Source organism: Protopterus annectens, chromosome 10.part0 (genome assembly GCF_019279795.1).
Source record: "Protopterus annectens isolate FY-2018-M chromosome 10.part0, PAN1.0, whole genome shotgun sequence".
Lineage (NCBI taxonomy): Eukaryota > Metazoa > Chordata > Ceratodontiformes > Protopteridae > Protopterus > Protopterus annectens.
In genome coordinates, this window is record NC_056744.1 from 1286717381 (window position 1) to 1286733143 (window position 15763).

A 15763-nucleotide genomic window follows, 5' to 3' on the forward strand; every position below is an offset into this window, starting at 1 on the left:
GACAATAAAGAATATATTTTATTTTCTCTAATACTTGCCTTGGACAAGAAAATACTTTTTTGTCTGCTTCTTTTACATTTGAAAAACAATAGTTCCTCATACAACCAAGACTTTTTTCAGCCCATTCTCCATTCCTTTTACACATTGGTCTGAATGACCACAGGGTGAACATTTTTCAAGTCACCACCAATAGGGTTATTCAGAAAATGTGTAGATAATTAGACCATTTCCAGCATAATGCAAGTGCTGCTTACTTGCATTTTAGCATAGATGGGATAGCCACCATTACACTAATTGTGCTTACTTTAAAAACAAGAAGATTAAACAAGAGTTTCAGGACTTGAAAAACAGCATTAACAGCATTAATGTGTAATTGAAACCCAATGCAAGCTTGATCAATATAAATTAAAGACTATCAAAAATCTTCAGGCAAATGTTATACTTTTCATTCCACTCACCTACAACATTTTGAAAAATGAATACTTGTTAAATATACAGAATGGAGTTCAAAGCATCTCACATCACTAGCATATTAAAACATATAAGCTGAAAAACAGTAATTGCACTGAAGGAAATAATCAAACGGTTTCAGACTTTAAAGTCATTTCAAACTTTTTGTAGTGGCCTACAATGACATACACATTATTTTGAACCTTGCTATAACACAAGAAAATCAAACAATTTGAATAATGCTATAGGAATGTCTCTGTCAATGAATTTCAATAAGTAAATATATTTTAAATGAAATTCTAAATATCACAAACAGAAATAAATGCCAAAGACTAAGGTCCTGATGAGTTAATTGCCCCAAATCCTACTATGACAAATGTTCCAATGCTACTTACATTGTTTAACCAAATGGCAAAGTCTGTGTTTCACATCTCTCTCTACATTAATCCACTACATCATTTAGCACAATTTGATCTGTCTTATATTAAGAACTGTAGACCTGTATCTTTAACTAACCTTGATATCCAACTATTAACTTCAGCATTAACTTCCAGATTTAAGTAACTTGGCCTAAGGCTGATTTTAAGTATTCTAGTGGGTTTCATGTAGAATAACCAAACCCAGGAAAACAGCATTATCTTAGAGCTTTTATCCTATTACAACAAATGTAAATACCATAAAGATGCCAGACCAGATTCAATAAAGCCACCACAAAGTGTACACTAAGTGCACACTAAGTGTACACAATATGTATTCAAGAACATTCTTATCACATTTCTTGTGCTTTCTAGTCACTCAGAAAGATTACACTAAGTGTACATGTAATCTACACTTTGTGGTAACCTTTATGAATCCCTGTCTGTATTTAAAGCTGCAAGAATATCAGTAGAAAAACTAAAATTAGGAGGAAGAAGGTGTGAGTTATGTCTGTGTTGTCTGTTCACTCAGAACGGTGTACACTTAGTGTAGGCATTATTGAATCCCAGGGACTGTCTTTGACTTACAGGCATATGAAGCTTTTTATTGGGTATGCAATCCCTTTATTATTAGGCACTTTTCAACTTTCTGGAATCATACATTAACATTATTACAACTCTATTTAAAGCTGTATCATCCAGATTATGCATTAATGATAACTTATCCTTTCCTATTACAATAGTCACTGGCACCATTATTTTAGGTTAGATTCTTAACCTAAAAGATTAAGAGGTATGGCGGTGGAGGGTGAAGTGGCTTTAACTCTGTATTCTGACAGCAGTAAGTTTAGAGGATAAATTCCTGTGTGGCAGTTATTTATGTTTTTATTCAATCATCTGGCATAATCTGAAGGGTACAGCCATAGACATATAAGTGTTTGTAATCAATAACAAAAACAACCAGCAAACACAGCCACCCAACACTCTAATGAATCTGTGCTCACTTTGGTGGATATAACTACCAGTCCCACCACTCGAATAAAGTAGAATTCTCCATTCAATCACAAAATAAAATACTGCTGCTCTTACATAAAAAGCATTCAATGGTTGTTAAGTGCTTTCCTCTATTTATATAGACATCATCAGAACAAAGAAATGCTAAAAGTGAGTTCACTTATAAAGAATCAATTCATTGTCACACCTACAAGGACACCAATCAACAGGTAACAGCCTCATCCTTGGAAATAGATTGCTTTAAAGAACCTTGCAGACTAAAAACCTTCACATGGAAAAGGTAATGTAAGCAGTGTTTAAAAAGTTGTTGTTGTGTGACTGTAATCAGTACAACAAGATTATTATAAGTGCAGAATATAAAGAATAAAGAACACGTGAAAAATAAAACTTCATACACTACTAGCCCACAGTTTTAGTTCACTACTAATAGAAACTGATTCATTTAAACCAGGAGGGTTAGTCACATTCAGTCTAAGTTGCCATAACATTTCCTGGTGGTACAATTTATTGTGCCAGTCACCTGCAAATGGGGAGCACGGAATTTGCTCCAAGGCTAAAAAATGTAAATCTTTTAAAACCAATGTAAGATTCAGAGTGTCTTGCCAGAACACTCTCACAATCATTCTGCTGTATACTATAATTGTGTTGGCATATATATCTATAAAGAGCATTTTTTGCCTTTCCCACATAGTATGCAGGACAAGATTCACAGGTCTCAACATTTACCACCCTTTGTGACCCACAGTTCCATCTTTCAAGCACTTCACTATTGTCAATCTTAATTGGCAAACTATCCTTATACCCCGTATTAGTAAAGCTGCACTATGGACAGTGACCACACTTCCTTGTCACACCAATACCAGATTTGTGGCTACTCAATTTTTCCAAACGTGCTTTGAAATTCAACCTGTTTTTTACAAATAAACACAGAGCTGTCTGAAAACAGTTCTTTTAAATCAGAATCAACGTGTAATAGTGCCCAATTTTTTACAAATAATATTTTCAATGTCTTTGACATTCACAGTATAATGCAAAACCATCCTATTCAGATTAAGGCCACATATGTTGTTCTTTACTTTCTCCATTTGGTTCAAACCACATTTAATAATAGGTGCAAATTTGTTATGCCTCTCAGCCCAAACTTATCACATCCTCCGTGCATTCCTTTTCCTGTAACTGGACTCCCTGTAGTGATTGTTCTCCTGCTGGGAGATTTTTATAACATTTGAGATGTAGTTTTTACAGACAAACCCTTTGAGTAGCATTGGGAGCAGCATGTGCCTCCAAATTTTCCAGTGCTGTGCTACTAAAATGGGAGATTGCTATCCTGTTTAAGGTCCCCCATATGTAAAACGTATTGCTTATTCAGGTTCTTTGATGACCTTCTCACGATATAGACTAGGTCCAAAGCAGAGTTTGTGTCTTTCACAGCTGATGTGCAGGCCAGTACTTCACTTCTTCACTTTACTTTCTCAAAGAATAGTGACAAAGTCTGTTTTTTGGACATTACTCTTAGGAAGGGGCCAAAAGACAATTTTATTACATAAGTATACAGGAAGCCAACCTTCTGTAGCACTTTTTTGCATTTTACAAGTTGTCACCCCTTCCATCAAAAAAGGGGCGTAGTTAAGAGCTAGCACACCAGAATATCACTGTTAACTTCTGAGGAGACAACATGTATTGAGCACTTTGACTGACTGAGGTCTATATTTATAGACCATGTATATTCAAGCACCTTGGTTAACAGTATAAGGCAAGAAATTTGGACTGAGAGGCATAACAAATTTGCACCTATTATTAAATGTGGTTTGAACCAAATGGAGAAAGTAAAGAACAACATAGGTGGCCTTAATCTGAATATGATGGTTTTGCATTATACTGTGAATATCAAAGAAACTGAAAATATTATTTGCAAAAAATTGGATACTGTTACAAGTTGATTCTGATTTGAATAAACTGTTTTCAGACAGACCTACATTTATTTATAAAAACAGACCCAATTTTAAAGCACATTTGGAAAAATCAAGTAGCCGCAAATCTGGCATTGGTGTGACAAGGAAGTGTGGTCACTGTCCACAGTGCACCTTCATTAATACGGGGTATAAGGGTAGTTTGCCAATTAAATTCAATAATAGCGAAGTGTTTGAAAGACGGAACTGTGGGTCACAAAGTATGGTATACCTGGTGATCTGTGAATCTTGTCCTGCGTATTATGTGGGAAAGACAAAAAATGCTCCTTATGGATGTATTTACCAACACAATTATAGTATACAGCAGAATGATTGTAAGAGTGCTCTGGCAAGACGTTCTAATGTTTGAGCTGGTTTTAAAAGATTTACATGTTTTGTCTTGAGCAAATTCAATGTTCATCATTCGTAGGTGACTGTCACAATAAATTGTACCACCAGGAAATGTTATGGCAACTTAGACCGAATGTGACTAGCCCTCCTGCTTTAAATCAATCCGTTTCTATTAGTAGTGAACTAAAATTGAGGGCTAGTAGTGTATGAAGTTTTATTTTTCATGTGTTCCTTATTCTTTATATTCTGCACTTGTAGTAACCTTGTACTTATTACAGTCACACAAAGATAGCTTTTTAAACACTGCTTACTTCACCTTTTCTATGTTAAGTATTTTTTTTAGTGTGCAAGGTTCTTTAAAGCAATCTATTTCCGAGGATGAGTTTGTTACCTGTTGACTGGTTTACTTGTAGGTGTGGCAATGAGTGGATCCTTTATAAGTGAGCTCACTTTTAGCATTTCTTTTTTTCTGTTGATGTCTATATTACTGGACAAAAACAGTTAACAAACATTAAATGCTTTTTAGTTGAATTTAGAGGTATTTTATTTTGTGATTAAATAGAGAATTCTAGTAGTGGGACTGGTTGTTATATGCGCCAAAGTGAACGCAGATTCCTTAGAGTGATGGGCAGCTATGTTTGATGGCTGTTTTTGTTATTATTATTTTTTTGCTTCCAGTTCTGAATATAGATTTTTTTTTGTGTATTTTGAGGTGTCTGTAATTGGCAACCAAGTGTGTGCATGGTGTGCACACGTACACAAATATCTATGTACTGTGGGGGCTGTAGATGCTCTCAGTTGTCCCTAATTTTGCATAATGGATCTGTTTTTTGCCCATATTTTGGTCTCTTCCTTATAAAGTTTGTTTTTTTTCTGGCAAGTTAATGAGTATTGCAGTGACTAAATAATAATGCCAGACATAATAGCCTTCAAAAAGTCATGCAAATGCAAAGGCTGTTATTCTGTCAACTTTCTAAGTGTATGAAGGCTGCAGTTCTCCCTGACTTTGGTCCTTTGTCCACCATTATTTTGTTTTATCTTTCCCATTGATTCTTGAGCTAAGACATTGAGTCGTATGGGTGGGAAAGGGGGCAGTGGGTTGCACAATGTATTCTGTCAGCTGTGAAAGGATTAGATAATTTCCTGTGCATCATTTATTTATGTATTTATTCCTTCATTCATTTAATTACAATCAAAGCAGAGTTGGGCTGTCATAGTTATACAAATGGCTCTAAGTGATGGCCAAGTGTGTGTGCGGGGGGGGGGGGATAAATAAGTTGCTAAGGCCACATATCATTATTTGTCTATTATTACAATCTGATATCTGAAGTGTATACAGTCAGTAAAGTTAGTTTTAATTGCAGAGTACAGGGTTTGTCTGTGAATGAAAGTTATTGACACAGTCGTTATTTATTTGAGTTAAGTATTCAGTATTCTGGCTTTGCAGAAGTAGTGTGCATTTCTGTGAAACCAAATAGAATATTACTTTTTATCACTCAGATATCTAAGATGTACAGTCAGTAAAGTGGCTATAATTGATGCGTAAGAGGATTGTCTCAGATGAAAATGATTATTTGTGGTGGGGGGACATTGCTATGCATTTAATGTCAAGTAATGTAAGCTGGCCATAGTTTGTTTCACTTTGCGTCACATAACATCAGCATTGTACTCAATAAGTAACTAACTGTAGTCTGGGAAGGATGTGTGTGATAGCCAATTATCACTAACAGAGTGTCACATCAGTCAGTACTACCATCTAAAGGGCCTGGTCTCTGGTCAAGTTTTTGATTTTGATGCCTTTTGTGTATAGCTTGCCCATACACCCTGTCTTTGTGTGGGTTTTATACAGCTGCTTTTTTTTGTTCTCCCAGAACCTCAGCTATAGTGCTTTTAATTTCATCTTAAACTAACATCAGAGGGGTACACATTAAGTGACTATCATTCTTGGATGGGTAGAAAGGCAGGCACTAATCCCACATAGGATTTACATATCCTTGTCTTCACAGTTTACTGTGGAACTACTATTATTTAGCTTTGAACATTAAGTTTCAGACACAAAATACCCCAGGATTCAAAAAAATCCATGTAGTCTCCGTGTAGAGCCTACACATAATGTACCCGTGTACACGGCTATGGTTTCCCTCAGCAGCACGCCATGCATATTAATCATGGCATGCTGCCAAGGGAGATCACAGTAACATGGATATTGAATCTATGCAAGCAGCAGTGTAGAGGCTGTCCCATACTTGTGGTCTGTCCAGGAAAATTCTGGACAGATGTTAAGCACAGGCTGATAATCATTGCAATGTACTCTGCTATTGTATAAATATTTTTTTATTATTCTTTTTATTTTCTTAATCTACCTTTTTGCATTGCATGAGGTGGTGCTTAGTGTTGCTGAGCTGCGCTTATACATACATAGCAGCTATCTGCCATATATCTAAAAATAGAAACCAGATGTAATCAATTATACAATACCTCTTTTTTCTTTTAATGTGTGTTTGTGTGGTGTGGCATGGTGTTGAGCACCACTACCAGGCACCTTAGTGTTATATGTGAAGATATACAGGTTTTCTCTATTATCCAAGTGGCTCGATAGGTTGAGTCATGACCCACAGTGTTGTAGGTCCCGGGTTCAAGTGAAAATGTGTGACATGATTGAAATAGCAGTTTAGTTTAAAATAAAAAATTGTTACATTCAGAAAAGCTGCACAATGCTAAGCACCCCTAAACATGGTCAACCACCTACAATGTTTGCGCATTGTGAAGCTTTGCTTAAACGTGGGTTGTGTGAGTTTGCACGATGCTCAGCTTCACTAAACTGCTTTATGTGATTATAAGCAATGCGCCGCTTTTTTAAAGTTACAGTATGATGTGTAAGGGCAAGAATGCAGCCTATATTAAGACAAATAAGAGGGAATTTCACACCAATCACTGGAGTCTCAATTGGATGTCAGTATTCTTGGTAGTGTCAGAGAGGGCACATGCTTTTGGGCACAGAGGTAGGTGTGCAGGAGTCCAGACTGTTTGTTGGACTCCTGGTGAAAGACTATGAACCCTGGTTGCTGCAGGGTGGTTACCAGGGCTCAGAATGTAAGTCTGAGGTCTTGGATCATTTGGCTAGGGATCTTACCAGTGCTACTGGTATCCCCTGCACTGGTGAGCAGTGTCGTCACCACTATGACAATCTGAAGCAAAGGAAGATGGAAACTTTGGACACCTATGTCTAAGATGCTAGGGCTGGGCATACCCCACAGATATTTAAGTATGTTTGCCAGTACTTTAGAAATACACAAACTGAATCTATGCAAAACTAGTATGCATAACAGTTTGCTTCTCTTTCAACAAATGCAGACAAGAGAACTTGCAATGTCTAGTCCCATACAGGGTGCCTGGCCAGGATGAGGCGTGAGTATGGTAAGTAGGGAAGCATCAAAGTACTAACCTAATGCATAACATACTGTCAAAATAAGTTATTTACAGAGTTTGCAGCTGTAACAGTCAGGTATGACATACCTGGGAAATGTAATATGTTTTGTAATGTGTCGCTGCTTACCTGAAATGGTAAAGCAAGTTAAATCAAGTAAACATGCATTACTGTGTAGTATAGCTTCCAAACATCAGTTGATGCTGTGGTCTACCCAGATTAACAGTCACTGTTCTGCTCTGCTCATTGTGTGAAATATGCTGTAGGTTGCACTCAAGTAATAACGAGGGTATATGAGTTATTTCTTAGCATTGTGACACAGCTATCCATGCTGTACATACCAGACTTGAAGCAACAGTAATCAGTAGATTTTAAACAGTGATGCTGCTGTCATATGTACTGTTTTCAAACAGATAAGTTTTCACTATTCTTCTAGTCACTGCATGCGTGTTCTAATCTAAGTCCAGTCAGCTGTAAAAAGGGAATGAATAAAGAGTGCAGAAAAAACTGTCTGGTAAATGTAGTGCAATACCCACAGTAAGGTTCAAGCCTGAGTTATGGCCACTTTGTGTAAAATAATGCTGTATATTCCTCCCACTCCAGGAACAAGGAATATGGGTAAGGTAGCCGAAGCTCTTGCCAGATATCCATGTGTATAAATGCCAGATTTTAAGGTACATTCACAATAAAGTTTAAAGCAGGATTCTGCTTTGATAAGTAATCTGTTCAAATAAGTGTGCAGTATGCCTTTATTCACTGGATGTGTGTTCTAATCTGACACCTGTCAACTATAAAAGGAAATGAATAAAGACTGCAGAATAAATTGACAGATAAACATAGTCCAATACCCACAGTAAGATTCAAGCCTGTGTTATGGCCATTTTCAGTCAAATAATGCTGTATCTTCCTACCACTCCAGGAACAATGTATATGGGTAAGGCAGCTCATGTTCTGGGCAGATACCCATATGTATAAGTGCCAGATTTTAAGGAACAATATCAATAAAGTGTAAAGCAGGATTGTGCCTTGATAAATAATCCTTTCCAATAAGTGTGAAGTAGTCAACTGTTAAATTAAATGCACATCTTCCCTGGGAACACATCTTGTGGGTTCTAATCCCATGGCAGCTAACAAAGAAATCACTGGCTGTCTAGTGTACTTAATGTACACGAACATATCTCTCAGCTGTCATGATCTTTTGGAATGTAATGACTAAAGCCCCATATGTCTGGTCCTTGATTAGCAGATAAATAACATTACTTGGAATGCAATTTATTGACAAATCCGTTTAGAGAACACCTTGATAGTAATGTATGAGCACAGTATATAAAACAGTTCCCTGTAGTTATGTATCTGCATTTGTTAGTGTTTGGCCCATACTTTCCCATGCTAAGAGGTTGAGAGGTATGTATGTGGAATATCATGTATACAAGAACTGGAGTCACTGTACTCACAACTGGCACTGCACACCTGTAAAAGTGTGTATTATTACTCTGTGTAGTAATATCTGTGAGATCACTAATGGTATGTTTTCCTCTCTCTCTCCCCATCCCTTATCTTCTTTCATTTATTAATGTTATTTATTATTATTATTTGATATTAATATATTATTTTAAACTAACTGTTATGTTGGCCTTATGGGTTATTTCATACTGGTTTGCTAACATATTTAATGTTATGTTATTTATTGTTGTGTTCTTCATAATATACTTTAATATGCACTTTGATTAATCAATATTACCTTCCATTATTTTAATACTAACATTTGTTTGGCTCTTACTTATCTTACCTTATGTTTGTATTTAATTTATTACAGTGCAACAAGGTAGGCCTGTTCCAGGCAATGGCTAACCGGCCATGGCATTGGGGCCCAGCACATCTGGCCACAGCCTGGTGGTAACCCCTCTGTTGCCCATGCACTACCTGCAGCATCTGGTAGTTCCACCCCACAGGCTAGGGCTGGGCCACCTTCTTGGAGTGGAGGTAGAGGGGTGACTTTGTCACTCGTCAAGAACTGCCAGGTATGGTGCTCAAGGTGCTCCACCGAACTGTTGATGCATGCCTGCGCCAGATGGAGAGCATGCTCATCATCCTGATGGGGCCAGCAGTGAAGGACCAGTGCTGACACTCCCATTGATGAGGACTTGAGTCACACTGCTACCATGTGTGATGCTCATGGGACTGGGATTCCACAACAACCTCCCCATCCAAGGTGTTCACCCCCACCTTGTGTCACACACCAATCCTGTCTGCTGTCTTGTCTGTCTTGTCTGTCTGCAAAAGTTTCCTCACCTTTCCAACTTACCTCCCCCACACGTACTTTTGTCCCCTCCCCAACATTCCACTCTCACCTTAAAAAAAAATGGCCACCTATCCCCTCCAAAAAAATATATCGTCCCATACATAGCTCTCCATTTTGCACACATGTCCACTGGACGCACTTAATTTGGTCTAATTGGCTTGACAACGCAGTTATGTTGTCGCCACCCCTCTCTGGGGGTGACAGTCCAAATTCAGCTTAAAGATCTGTAAAAGTGCACAGTTGTTGCTGTTGAAGAAATGGATAGCTATGGTTCTTTCCTATACCCGTCCTGCACATCCTACCTGCCTGTCATGATGTTTTTTCTCCCTGCTTGCACCCCTTTTCACCACTGTCCTATCTCCCCTTTTTCTTTTCCTTAAAGATTTTTTATGCGACACAGCATGGAGCACCACATTGTGTAGCGATGCTGAATAGCGCTATATTAATATATGCTTTTGGAACAATATTAATCACATTCAAACAGTACACCTGCACCCTATTATAAGCCATGACCATCATACCTGCAGAACAGTGGATCATCCCACCAAGCCACACAACTGCTAATGAATACAGGTGTTTTAAGCAAAACATACTAATGCTGAAGTTCCCCACATTAAGTGGGTTTAAATGGTGCTGCACATCATGCCACACAGCACAAATCAGCTAAGAGATTACTAGAAAAATAGTACTGTAATTGGCACTCTAGGACACAAATCCATCACTATGAAGGCACGCACATAAGCTTCAGTGTAAGTCAGGTATCTGATAGCAGGTAACCCTGCAATTATGTCTACAACATGTCAAAACACAATTGATGGATGGAAAATAAGATTTTAACTGGGAGTCTGGTATACAAATACATCACTCTAAAGCCATACACATAATAATAGATGTAAGTGCGGTATTTAAGAGCAGATAACTGTGGAATAATAACTACAACATGTACACATGTTGTAACAGTGACGTTGTAGCTCAGTCTGTAAAATGCATTTAAAGCATTACTTTTTGGTACACATGGTTCTGGGTTGAAGTACAGCTGTGTCTACTAATGAAAATACATGTATGTTGCCATCAATATTATAAAGTGTGATATGTATGTATGTCGCATCACCTATTTTTCCACCTGAAGCAGTACAGTTGGAATATCTGCATCTCTATAATAGACGGTAAAGGCCTACTGATACGACCACACTCACCTACTCCTAGTACAAACTATAAAGTACAGAGAATGTCAGGTAATGGAGTAGCCTGAATTTTCAGAGGCTGTTGAAGTGTGTACTGAAATTGTGGTCCAGTAATATTACACTGCAGTCCAAAATGTGTTGCTGGTGATATCACAACCACAGCTGCACAAGTAATATACATATATGGAGGTTGAGCTAGATGCAAGAGGTGCCAGCACACACTCAACAGGAGACTACCATGACATAACACTTGACTTGGCAGTTGTCCAACTGCATGACATCATGGTTAATGTACATCTACTTTTTTTTCTGGGACACACCAAGCATTTTGCCTTGCATTGTTTACTGATACCATTGGCTGACAGACTTAGCTAACAAACATACCTTACTTCCCAGTGTGGTGGGTACTCTCAGTCTGGCTTTACCTATACAGCAAGGCTGCCATAGGTCCCACACTTACTTTTAAAGCTTGTTGTCCTGCAAATTGTTCACCCTTTCTGCCTATGCTTATTGCCTGCAGCATTACCTTCAGCTTCAGCCTGTACCACACACATTTGCATATAAATAGTAACTGCTGCAGACATTCTCTCTGCCATTGCATAGTATCTGTCCCCCACTATTTTCCAACCCAATATACAAGAAAGGGGTTGTAATCTACATTGAGGCCTTACATCTTGTTCAGTGCTTGCATGGGATTGGCTAATTACACTGCAAATCAGCTGTGTTGGCTGCAATTAGCATTTCAGAAGCACAGACTGGTTCAGAAGCAGTCACTTGCTAATAGAGAACCATGTTAAAAAGGCAAACAGCTAGCTAGGGGAAACATTGTGTATAAGAGTTACTTTGCATAGTGAATTCGTTGGCACAACATTTATATATCTGTACCATTCAACAGAGGAGTACTGTACTCCATCAGGTATGTAACCATTTTGTTTCCAACATGATGTGTATGTTTCAATATTTAGGGGGAATGGGGATTACAGCAGTAAGCCTGTTACACCTACAGAGGAACTAGAGTACAGTACGAGTAGAATGCTCTTTGTTAATTAGGTGTACCAATCTTCTGGAAATTTCCTGTTGATAGCAGTGGTAATTCTACACTGCTATTTGTGTGACACTGCTGATTTTAAATATTATAAGGGTTATTTACACCTACAGGCCACAACATAATGGACTGCTGTGTGGGTTGTGTGATTACACAACAGTATCTGTGATGACACAAGCAAGAATAGACGCCTACTGCTACTATCCTACTTGCATCCACACCCCATGTGTTTGCATGGTGTTGAATATGAGATGTGTAACCAAGCAGTTACTACTAGTAGCCATCTGTTATTGCTGTATCTCTGCATACTATACTCCCATGTATGTGATCCTGACATATGTTCCCATTTTGTTGTCTTTCAGGAAATATGTATTCCCGACAAAGGGGCCCTTTTACAGAGGCAGAAAATTACACTATCCTGGATGCTCTGCATCAACACCACCAACTCCTACTGTCCAGGGGGAGGACAAACAGGAAAGAGTAAGCAGCATGGTGGGCTGACCTGGTTCGCAATGTCAATGCAATTGGTCACCACAGCATGACATATGAGCAGGTGCAACACTGCGCCACTGATATGATAAATGCCACCCACAGAAGTGCAGATGTGGCCAGGGATCATGGTGTCACTCGCGGAGGGCCTGCAGCAGAACAATCACTGTCAGCCACTGAGGAATTTCTGGTGAACCTAGGAGCACACTACAGCTCCCAGGCATCCATTACATGGTATATCCTGGATGTGGGTGCCACCGTTTCCATGCAAGAGGAGCATCCAGGTATGCTTAGTTCGATAAGCACTGGAATACTGTAGCATTCAGTGTGTCAAGGTGTACATAGTGTTATGTGGGTGGCAGGTATTTTTATGGGAGGGGAGGAGATTAGTTGCAGTTTGAATCTCATGCTCAGATTGTGACCAACATACCAATTAACATAGTATGTACTGTAAATGTGAGATATTTGGATGTAGTAGCCTGTCATAGTGCAACATGGGCTGCTGTTTACATTACCTATCCCTCAAATTTTAACAGTATCATCAGGAATCAGACACAAACATGCTCCTGATCCTGGTAAGCATAACCCTGTTGTGTTATAGATGTAGAATTACTGCATTGTATTCGCTAAAGTGTCATCCCAGGCCTGCCAGTTGAATTCATGTACTGTCTGCATAATTGGCAGCCTCACAGTTTTTTACCAATGGAACACAGTTTAGAGTCATGCCTATGCCTTGTAGTTGTGATCACACTGATAGATTTGCAGTATTTTCAGGACAGTACAGATTACCTTATGTGTCAACTGTGCAGAGTTTTGACAAATATCAGCAGTGTGCATCACTGTTGTTCATGAGATTCTTGATTAAGGAGCTTATTCTTTCCAAGTAACTACAAAAGTTTTTTTTAGAAAATAATGTCTGCAGGTCCTGCTATATGAGGCAGGGGGTTAAACAAATCTGTAATACTGACAGCATTGTATACGGTTTAACATATATTGCAAGAAGGTACTGTAGAGCATAGTAGTGCATGTTAATGTACCACTTTTCCCTTTTTATCACAGGTGGTTCATTTCTGTCCCCTTCATAGCTTGATGTCAGTGTATCTTCAGACTCTGATGATGATGGTGGCCAAAGTGAAGTACAGGTGGAGTTTGCAGGGCTGAATCTGTCACAGAGGTTGACATCTCTCTTCTGCCTCATTATCACTGTACACAATCAGTATGCCTACTAATATCCAGTCTGCTGAGGCCACAGATATTGGACAGTCAGAAGGTGGGGACATTGAACAGGAAAGTATGGCTACTATGGCTGCAGTGGGTGTTGATACTGGCCATAGGCAAAGAGATAGCGAGGTTCCACACAGGTTGATTGGTAGGGGTGCTCATAGGAGGCCTGCTGTCTTTCCACCACCTGTTACAGGTGTCTCATCATGTTTCATTTGGTGTATGTTTAGGGCCATCATGGAGGCACAGGCACTGTCCAAAAGGAACTCCAGACGAATGCTCAGGGTTATGGATGCAGCACAGCTTGACATCCATGACTGCCTCCTCCATGTTGCTGATACCCTGGATCTGTTGACTGATGCAGTGGAAAGACAGTGGTCAGAGAGAGATCACATAATATCTCTCTTAGAATAGCCATTGTCTGTGATGAAACATCTGGTTGAAGTTGAGCATCGGACTTGTGGACATAGGTCAGCAACTACATCTGCTGAGAGTCCACATGGCTGTGTTCACTCATGCTCCCATAGTGGCAGTACATCCAGCGCCCCAGAGGCAAGTGTGCTGTCCACACTAAGACAAGACATGGCACGCCATGGCTCGTGGTCCTGGGTGTTCCCATGGAGGATACAGTCCCAGCAGACAGCAGTCACCCTCAAGTAGTAGTGCCACTTCTTACCATGGGCATGGAGGTGCCAATGCAACTCCTGGCAGAGTCAGTTCCTGTTTTTGGGGGCAGAGAAGGTGAACTGTCAGCTCCGCCATGCATGGTTCAAATCTGTCCAACATACAGTCACATAGGGCTAGTGCTCAGCTTGACTGTGTTCATGCAGACGCTCACATACCACTGTCACATTCAGGTCACCTGCAGACACACACAGCATATTCCATGGTCCATCTTGCCTGCTTACCTTCCTAACTTACACACACACGTTTGCCAACCTATTGAGTCAGCCTAGGCCTCCTGAAACACCACACAACACCCTGTGCAAGTGATTATACCTGTGCCACATCCCTGTCATCCTTGTCATCGATGCAGGGAAATGAGGCTATGTGTCTGACACACAGGGTGACTACCTAAATTACTATGCATTTGTTTAATCCATTGTTGCCTTTGACATGCCACTTGTACTGGTAACTGATAGATATTGTGTGCTGCCAGTTGTAATGAGTAAACCACATTATGTTGTGTAGATTAAGTTGGATGATGTTGCAATGGCTGTATACTTACACAATGAATGGTGTCTCATAGAACTGTTTATGTTTCAGATGCAAGATTGTGCAGGACACACCTATGGGTACACAGCTACAATAAACCCATAAATGTCAGAGCATAGGATGGAATGTCAGCACCGAAGCAAAATTTCTTCGCAAAGCTAAAGTAGTATAGGTCAATGGCTCCATAGGTTCATATGTGTATCACAGACTAACAGGGACAATGGCTTTAGGCAGCCTACTCCTGCATCCATAATGTCTGACATGGTGTGGTATCCTTCATAAGTGTAACCAGTGTTCTGGGACCTGACATATCTACAAGCTGTGGCATAGGAGATGAACCATCTACAATTTCCCTGTGTCCATTACAGACATTTGTCCTAAACCAGTTATGATTGCCTTGTTCCCCATCCCATTGTGCAACTTGCACATGATGTGTGTTACAGCAGAAGTATGCTTCACATGGATGGGGAGTCTGTTACATGTAGTGTGTAGTGTCACAGTTACATACCTGTCTGTCCAGCATGTCCTATTTATACCACAGTCAAGGTGCAGCTGTGTAAAACAGGTACTTCTCATGCTAGTCCTGTCTTGGATGTGCAGGTGGTACACAGTGGGATCTGGCACCTTCCTGTATGGCAGCCATACACCTTCCCTCCAAAGCATGTAGGAGACAGATTACACAGTTACGGCCTTGACATGT